A 6,603-nucleotide genomic window follows, 5' to 3' on the forward strand; every position below is an offset into this window, starting at 1 on the left:
ATATTGTTTTGATTTCTGGACCATGTAAATGTTTTGGTTTTTTGTCCTTTTAGTTGTTGAATTTTTTTTTTTTTTTTTTTTGATACGGTCTTGCTCTGTTGCCCAGGCTGGAGTGCAGTGGCACAGTCTTGGCTCAATGCAACCTCCACCTCCGAGGTTCAAGAGACTTTCCTGCCTCAGCCTCCCTAGTAGCTGGGCTTATAGGCACACGCCACCAAGCCTGGCTAATTTTTGTATTTTTAGTAGAGACAGGGTTTCCCCATGTTGGCCGGGCTGGTTTCGAACTCCTGACCTCAGTTGATCTGCCAGCCTCAGCCTCCCAAAGTGCTGGAATTACAGGCGTAAGCCACAGCGCCTGGCCATAAATGTTTTGTATATTAAAAAAACAATTATAGACTGGGCATGGTGGCTCATGCCTGTAATCTCAGCACTTTGGAAGGCCAAGGCAGGAGGACTGCTTAAGCCCAGGAGTTTGAGACCACCCTGGGTAATGTAGAAAGACCCTATCTCTACAAAACATTAAAAAATTAGCCAGGTTTTGTGGCTTATGCCTGTAGTCCTAGCTACTTGGGAAGCTGAGATGAGGAGACTGCTTGAGCCTAGGAGGTCGAGGCTGCAGTAAGTGGTGATTGCACCACTGCACTCCAGCCTGGGTGACTGAGTGAGACTGTCTCAAAAAAAAAAAAATAATAATATTTACAAATAAAAAAATGACATTGAGTCGTATCTACTGACTTGGGAAGATATTTCTATTAAATGAAAACAGAACAAACATTATGATCCAATTTAAAATACATACACTTAAGGTATATTACATATATATATTTGGAAAGTACATACCAAAATGTTAATAGTGGTCATCTTTGGCTGACAGAATCAACTTATTTTACTTTTTATTCTTTTTATTTTTCTGTATGTAATCAGTTCTATGAAAAACATATTTTTTATATGTAACCAGTTTCTCTATAACAAGCATATTACACTTATTTATTTTTTTTTCCGAGACAGAGTCTTGCTCTGTTGCCCAAGCTGGAGTGCAGAGGTGCAATCTTGGCTCACTGCAACCTTTGCCTCCCAGGTGCAAGCAATTCTTCCTACCTCAGACTCCTGAGCAGCTGGGATTACAGGTGTGCACCACCACGCCCAGGTAATTTGGTATTTATTTATTTATTTATGAGACAGATTCTCACTGTGTTGCCCAGGCTGGAGTGCAGTGGCAGGATCTCAGCTCATTGCAACCTCTGCCTCCTGGGTTCAAGCAAGCCTCTTGACTCAGCCTCCCAAGTAGCTGAGATTACAGACACATGCCACCATACCAGGTTAATTTTTGTATTTTTAGTAGAGATGGGGTTTCGCCATGTTGGCCAGGCTGGTCTCAAACTCGTGACCTCAGGTGATCCACCTGCCTTGGCATCCCAAAGTGCTGGGATTACAGGCGTGAGTCACCACATATGGCCAATTTGGTATTTTTTAATAGAGACAAGGTTTCACCATGTTGGCCAGGCTGTTCTCGAACTCCAGACCTCAGGTGATCTGCCTATCTTGGCCTCCCAAAATGCTGGGATTACAGGTGTGAGCCACCACACCTGGCCTACATATTACACTTATAATCACAATTTTTTATGACATGTGTGACGCAGAATAATGATTCTCCCAAAAATGTCCGTGAATAAATTCCTGAAACCTGTTCTATTACCTGGCAATGAGGAATTAAGGTTGCAGATGGAATTAAGGAACTGATCACTTGGACTTAAAATAGGGAAATTCTCTTGGATTATCTGATGGACCCAAGGTATTCACAATAATCCTTTAAGTATGGAAGAAGGAGGCAAAAGATCAGAGTCAGAGGGAGATTGGAAGATGCGCTATTGCTGCCTTTGAAAATGGAAGAAGGGGCTAGCATCCAAGAATGCAGGTGACTTCTAGAAGCTGGAAAAGCTAAGAAAATGGATCCTTCCCTAGAGCCCACAAAAAGAATACAGCTCTGCTGACATCTTGATTTTAGCCAAGTGAGACCCATTTCAGACTTTTGACTACCAGGACTATAAGATAACACATTTTTATTGTTTTGAGACCCTGTTTGTTGTCATTTGTTACAACAGTAATAGGAAACTGATATAGACATATACTGGAAGCAGTAAATAGATGTATAATACCATGTGATTTGAGATACACAGTAAGATTTTAGAAGATTTTTAAGAAAAATCAAGCCAGGTGTGGTGGCTCATGCCGGCAATCCCAGCACTTTGGGAGGCCAAGGCAGGAGAATCACTTGAGCTCAGGAGTTTGTGACCAGCCTGGTCAACATGGCGAAACCCCATCTTTACTAAAAATACAAAAATTAGTCAGGCGTGGTGGTGTGTGCCTGTAGTCCCAGCTCCTCAGCGGCTGAGGTGGAAAAATCACTTGAGCCCGGGAGGCGGAGGTTGCAGTGAGTCATGATCGTGCCACTGCACTCTAGCCTGGGCAACAGTGCAAAACCCTGTCTAAAAAAAAAAAATCAAAACAGCAAAAATTTGGGAGTTATTCCCATGTTACTAAGAAAACTCAGTTACCAAAATATACTTCACAAGCCCTCTAACGAACTAAGTTTCTGCTTAACTATATTTTAAGACAGCAAGTATAGTAATTTTTCAAATTACTTCCTTAATTTTTATTTCATTATGTTGTGATTTTTGGATTCCGGGTTTTGATGTTCTTGATTTTCTATCCTTCTCCACAAAATTTTCCATAGCAAAGACAATTCAACGTATTTACTAAACCAGATAGAAAGACTACATTTCCCAGTGACTCTTTCAGCTAGGCGGGGCCATGTGACTAGTTTTGCCCTATGGAATTCAGGTAGAAGTGCTAAATAATCCCTCACACACAAGCCTATTAATCTGTCTCTCCCTTCTCTGGGGTCTTGGAGGTCAAATGTTGATGGCTGCAACATGAAATCAGGTGAATGTACTCCCACTTCCTGCCTTCCTGTCCCTGCACTGTACTGAGATATGAAAGAGGAGAGATGCATATTTTTTGAGTTGGGCTATTGAGATATGGGGATTGTTTGTTACAACAGTTGGTTGTAATTTATATTCAACCGTGCTAATCTATATTCCAGTATTATTTTAAATTATTTTAAAAAATACTATACACATGTAACATTGATTTATAATTTCTATATTAGTCAAAACTTCATTTAACTGAAAGTTACCTGAAATTTTTTTTTTTTTTTTTTTTTTTTTTTGAGACGGAGTCTTGCTCTGTCGCCCAGGCTGGAGTGCAGTGGCTGGATCTCAGCTCACTGCAAGCTCCGCCTCCTGGGTTCCCGCCATTCTCCTGCCTCAGCCTCCCGAGTAGCTGGGACTACAGGCGCCCGCCACCTCACCCGGCTAGTTTTTTGTATTTTTTAGTAGAGACGGGGTTTCACCGTGTTAGCCAGGATGGTCTCGATCTCCTGACCTCGTGATCCACCCGTCTCGGCCTCCCAAAGTGCTGGGATTACAGGCTTGAGCCACCGCGCCCGGCCTGAAAATTTTTTAAATGAGAAAGAGGTTGATTTGTTTGTTATGTCCATCTGTAAATAGTTCAGAGCTGGTATTAGGAGTTTAAATTTTGTCCTCAAAGAACCAGGTTCCTTCTACCTTCCTGCCTTGCTTTCTTGCTAATGGATGCCACACATCAAATATTTTATATATTCCAAGCCATCAGGAGGAAAAGGAAGAGGCAACAGCAGCTGACTTCCAATTAAGTCTCATTAAGACAGAATTCAGTCACATGGTCACACTTAGCTACAGGAGAGTCTGGGAACATACTTCTCTATGTTAGAGTAAAGCAAGCAAAAAACAGTTTGGAATGAAGGCTGAGTGAGCCAGTCTACTGTATCTGCCATTACTTATGCAAACAGGCAATAATTTAAAGAGCTAGTAACAACATTTTTCCAAGTTGTTAAAGTAGTTGTAATAAAATCAACCTATTTAGGAAGCAGAAGTCAGATAAGAAGAAAATTTGATATACTATATTTACTGGACAATGGATATCTATTAAAATTATTGTGTGATGTGTCTCTAATCTTATACAAATTGATCAACATCTATCTCTCTAGCTGGATAGTTATCTATCTGATTGATGCTTCAATTTATAACTACTAATATTGATGTCAATTAGACCTGTTTTTCTCCCTCGAGCGTGTTAAAAACATGGTATACATAAATGACTGCAAGCCCTGGTTTTCCTAGGACAATCTCTGTGTAATTATTAATAGCATCCCCTTTCATTCTCAACTGTTTTGGTTTAGATAATACATTATATGGTTTTCCTTCATATAAAGAACAAGGGCAGATGAACTGGTCTAGGTAGAGCTGTTACTTATGATCTGAAAAGCTGGGTGTAGTGGCTCACACCTATAATCCCAGCACTTTGGGAGGCCAAGGGGGAGAATCACTCGTAGGCCAGGAGTTCAAGAACAGCCTGGTCAACATAGTGACACCCTCATCTCTAAAAAAAATTTCGTTTTGTTTTAAATTATGACTTGAAGTGGTTCAATAGTCTATTCTCCCAAAATGAATAAATCATATTTGCATTTCACCTGGAACGCACAGGATGCCTCTTGTGCATTACAGAGGATCAGGAGGAATTCTTCTGCTTGGGCAATCCTTATAGCCATAAAAAAAAAAAGTCAAAATTTCTGTAGACTGAGAAATCTCAATTCCTCTCTTTGCTTTCCTTCTTCCCATTCAACTTTGATAGTACTTTCTTTTGTATTTGTTAAGAATAGTTAACCGAGGTCGGGCACGGTGGCTTATGCGTGTAATCCCAGCACTTTGGGAGGCCAAGGCAGGCGGATCACTTGAGGTCAGGAGTTTGAGACCAGCCTGACCAACATGGCGAAATCCTGTCTCTACTGAAAATACAAAAATTAGCTGGGCATGGTAGCACACGCCTGTAATCCCAGCTACTAGAGATGCTGAGGCAGGAGAATTGCTTGAACCTAGGGGGCAAAGTTGCAGTCAGCCGAGATTGCACCACTGCACTCCAGCCTGGGCAACAGAGTGAGACTTCATCTCAAAAAAAAAAAAAGAAAAGAATAGCTAACCAAATTTCCTGCAACTGAGGCATAGTTGGGGGTGGGAGAGGGTGTTGGGGGCAGTGAATGACCTTCTAACAATATAGGCATTAAACAGGCAATCTTAGAACTCCCATAAATGTGGAAGGCGTCATTAATCCACTGTATACATGAATCATATACATTACTTAACAATACTATAACAATAGTTTTCATCTTTGAGAATTTGCCCAATTATTTCCTTATTTTTGTATTTTTTGGTAGAGACAGGGTTTCACCATGTTTGCCAGACTGGTCTCGAACTTCTGACCTCAAGTAATCTGCCCTCCTCTGCCTCCCAAAATGCTGGGATTACAGGCATGAGCTACTGCGCCCAGCCCATTTATTTTCTTAAATTAAACAAAGACACAATTAATTTTGTATGCATAATGCCAATTTGTTGTCCCTCTTATAGAATATGAAGCTACATGTTTTCTCACATCTTCTACAACAATAAATAATGTTATCTTCTTTGATCATCTGATCTGTGACACATGGCAGCTCATTTTATTTGTATAGTTTTTTTTATTACTAGTGCATTTTAAACATTCTAAATATATTTAATGGTCATTTATTTTTATTCTTCTGTATTTGTTAGTCATACTCTTTGTCCATTTTATATTGAATGCAATTTTTCTTCTTGACTTTTTAGAGTTCTTTCTATACTAGTGTAACCAGTATGATCTACAAACTCAAGGAACAAATGTGATCAGTTACAGCTGTTAACTTTCTCTATTATAGTTTAAGCCTTCCACATACCCTAATCAGAAGTCATTTTTCCCACTTGTGGTTTACCCTCCTCTCCTCTGAATGTCCAAGAATCCTAGTTATAGGGGGCGGGGCTGGGACTTACTCAGCCCAAAGGGCAACAGAGTCCTCTTCTAAATGCAGAGATAACTAAAACTGGTGTCTCTTCAGTCCTCCTTTGCCACTGGGACTTAAAGATAAGATAAAGTCTCCTTAACTTCAGATCTGGGTGAGCAGAAACTAGGGTCTTGGTCCCCTTTATCCTATAAGATTGAGCCTCCTAAGCCAACTGATCCACCTCCTCTCTAGTGACTAACTAGACCAAAGGATGAGGCAGTTTTTGCTAATCAAGAGAGAAACACTCGGCTGGCTACGGTGGTTCATGCCTATAATCCCAGCACTTTGGGAGGTCGGTCGAGGTGGGAGGATTGCTTAAGGGCAGGAGTTCGAGACCAGGCTGGACAACAAAGCAAGATTGCCCCCAGCCACCATCTCTTGAAAAAAAAAGAAAAAAAAATTAGCCAAGTATGGCGGTGCATGCCTGTAGTCCCAGCTACTACCGGGGAGGATAAGGCGGGAGAATCACTTGAGTCCAGGAATTTGAGGCTGCAGTGAGCTATGATCATGCCACTGCATTCCAGCCTGGGCTACAGAGCGACACCCCAACTCTAAAAAAGAGAGAGAGAAACACACACACTCTACAAAATGTTTTATTGTTATAGAACCTTCTTGCTAGGTGTGGTGAAGTGGATAGTCATGGAGAAGTATGA

The sequence above is a fragment of the Macaca fascicularis genome, chromosome 1, assembly GCF_037993035.2.
Source record: "Macaca fascicularis isolate 582-1 chromosome 1, T2T-MFA8v1.1".
Taxonomy (NCBI): domain Eukaryota; kingdom Metazoa; phylum Chordata; class Mammalia; order Primates; family Cercopithecidae; genus Macaca; species Macaca fascicularis.